We start from the raw sequence: 2,926 nt of genomic DNA, 5'->3' as shown, positions 1-2,926 counted from the left end.
CTGTCATTGTTGTTTGGCGGGCCCAGGCTGGATTCGAACCCGCCACCTTAGGTGTATGTGGCTGGCGCCTTAGCCACTTGAGCCACAGGCGCCGAGCCTGTTGAGCATTTTTTAATACATTTGTTGGCTACTTGTATATCTTCTTCTGAGAAATTTTTTTGGCCATTTTTTTTCTTGCTTTTTTCTTTTCTTTTCTTTCTTTCTCTTTTTTTTTGATGCAGTCTCACTTTGTTGCCCTTGGTAGAGGGCTGTGGTGTCATAGCTCACAGCAATCCCAAACTCTTGGGCTCAAGTAATTCTCTTGCCTCAGCCACCCAAGTAGCTGGGACTTCCAGCACCCACCACAACACCCGACTATTTTTAAAGATGGAGTCTTGCTCCTGCTCAGCCTGGTCTTGAACCTGTGAGCTCAGGCAATTCAGCCTCCTTGGCCTCCCAGAGTGCTAGGATTACAGGCATGAGCCATCCACCCAGTGAGATTTAGCCAAGTTTTTTTTAATTAAACTTTTTTTCTGTTGAGATGTTTGAGTCCCTTATATATGTTGGATATGTATCCCCTGTTGGAAAGAATAGTTTGCATATATTTTCTCTTATAAGTTGTCATTTCACTCTGTTGTTTTCATTGCTATACAAAAGCTTTTTAGTTTGACATAATCCATTTGTTTCATTTTACTTTTGTTGCCTGTGTTTTTGAGGTTTTATGCATATTTTTTTTCCCTAGACCAATGTCCTGAAGTGCTTTCCCTGTTTTCTTCTAGTATTTTCTAGTTTGGGGTTTTATGTTTCAGTCTTTGATTCACTTTGAGTTGATGTTTGTATAGGGTGAGAGGTGGGAGTCTAGTTTCAGTCTTTTGCATATAGATATCCAGTTTTCCCAGTACCATTTATTGAAGAGACTATTCTTTCCCCAATGTATGCCCTTGGTGTCTTTGTAATCAAGTGGCTATAAATATGTGGAGTTATTTCTGACATCCATTTCATTAATCTACCATACTGTTTGGTTACTATAGCTTTATAGTATATTTTATAGTCTGGTGTGTCATATTTCCAGCTTTGTTCTTTTTGCTCAGGATTGCTTTGGCTATTTGAGGTCTTTTGAGGTTCTGTTCAAATTTCAGGATTTTTTCCTATTTCTGTGAAGAATGTTATTAGTATTTTGATAGGGAACACATTGATTCTGTAGGTTGCTTTGGGTAGTATGGTAATTTTAGCTATATTGATTCTTCCAATCCATGATCATATGCTTTTCCATTTGTTTGTATCTTCTTTGATCTCTTTTATCAGTGTTTTAAGGAAGTCTTGTAGAAGTTTTTCACTTTCTCGATTAAATTTATTCTTAGGCATTTTATTTGATTTTATTTTTGTTGCTATTGTAAATGGGATTGCCTTCTTGATTTCTTTTCTAGCTGGTTAATTGTGTATAAAAATCCTACTGATTTTTTCTTTTATCTCTCTTTTACTTCTGAATGAGCTCTGGTTTTTTATTTTTTTTTTTTTGTATGTTGATTTTGTACCCTGTACCTTTACTGAATTTATTTATCATTTCTAAGAGCTTTTGCTAAGGTCTTTAGGGTTTCTGTATGTAAGTTCATATTATCTCCAGGTAGTATGTTCAACAAACAAATTTGACTTCTTCTTTTCCAACTTGGATGGCCTTTATTTCTTTCTCTGTTTTATTGCCCTAGCTAGGACTTCCAGTACTGTGTTGAATAAGAGTGGTGAGAATGGGCATTCTTATCTTAACAGAAGTGTATTATCTTTACTATATCAGTTTTAAAATTTTATGAAAAGATCACATAATGGTGAGCACTTTGTAAAAAAATATTAAAAATGTAAAAATTTATGAAAAGGCAGTAAGGAGAATAATTTTAAGAAAAGTAAGCTAATCTTAATGATCTAATTCTTTTTCAAGAACAGATGGTTAAAAGACATTTTAATTTTAAATAAAGAAAACAACTACTCTTGTATACAGCATATAACAACTTTAGGAGAGTTTCATTTAGTAGGAATTTGTGATAAGAGTTTTGGATCTACTTGAATGAGGTTAAAAATCAAGTAGGGATAATGGATTTTTTTTTTTTTTTTTGAGACAGAGTCTCACTATGTCACCCTTGGTAGAGTACTGTGGCATCACGGCTCACAGCAACCTCAGACTCTTGGGTTTAAGTGATTCTCCTGCTTCAGCCTCCCAAGTATCTGGGACTACAAGCACCCACCACAATGCCTATATATATATATATATATATTTTTTTTTTTTGGTAGAGTGCTGTGACATCACAGCTCACAGCAACCTCCAGCTCAAGGGCCTTAGGTGATTCTCTTGCCTCAGCCTCCCAAGTAGCTGAGACTACAGGTGCCTGCCACAATGCCTGGCTATTTTTTTGTTGCAGTTTGTCCAGGGCCAGGTTTGAACTCGCCACCTCCAGCATAAGGGGCCAGCGCCCTACTCACTGAGCCACCATGAAATGCTTTCTGATGAGCATCCCCCCCCCCAAACCCCACCATGTACATAAACTGTACTTCAAAAACTATAAAATTTGTCAGGTGTAATGGCTCACTCCTGTCATTCTAGAACTTTAGAAGGTCAAGATAGGAGGACTGCTGGAACCCAGAAGTTTGAGGCTACAATGAGCTATGATAATGCCACTGCAGTGTAACCTGGGTAACAGAGCAAGACCTTGTTCCTAAAATAAATAAATAAAACCACAAAATATTGATGAGAAAAATTGAAGAGGACTTAAATAAAGGAAGATATATACTTTGTTCATGAATTGGAAGACATATTAAGATGCCAATTATCAGCTTGGCACCTGTGGCTCAAGCAGCTAAGGTGCCAGCCACATACACCTGAGCTGGCAGGTTCGAATCCAGCCCGGGCCCGCCAAACAATAATGATGGCTGCAATCAAAAAATAGCCGGGCGATGT

This window comes from Otolemur garnettii, unplaced genomic scaffold, assembly GCF_000181295.1.
Source record: "Otolemur garnettii isolate 467f Iridium unplaced genomic scaffold, OtoGar3 scaffold00147, whole genome shotgun sequence".
Lineage (NCBI taxonomy): Eukaryota > Metazoa > Chordata > Mammalia > Primates > Galagidae > Otolemur > Otolemur garnettii.
The sequence above is the reverse complement of the archived record's forward strand: the minus strand, read 5'-3'. Positions refer to the sequence as shown.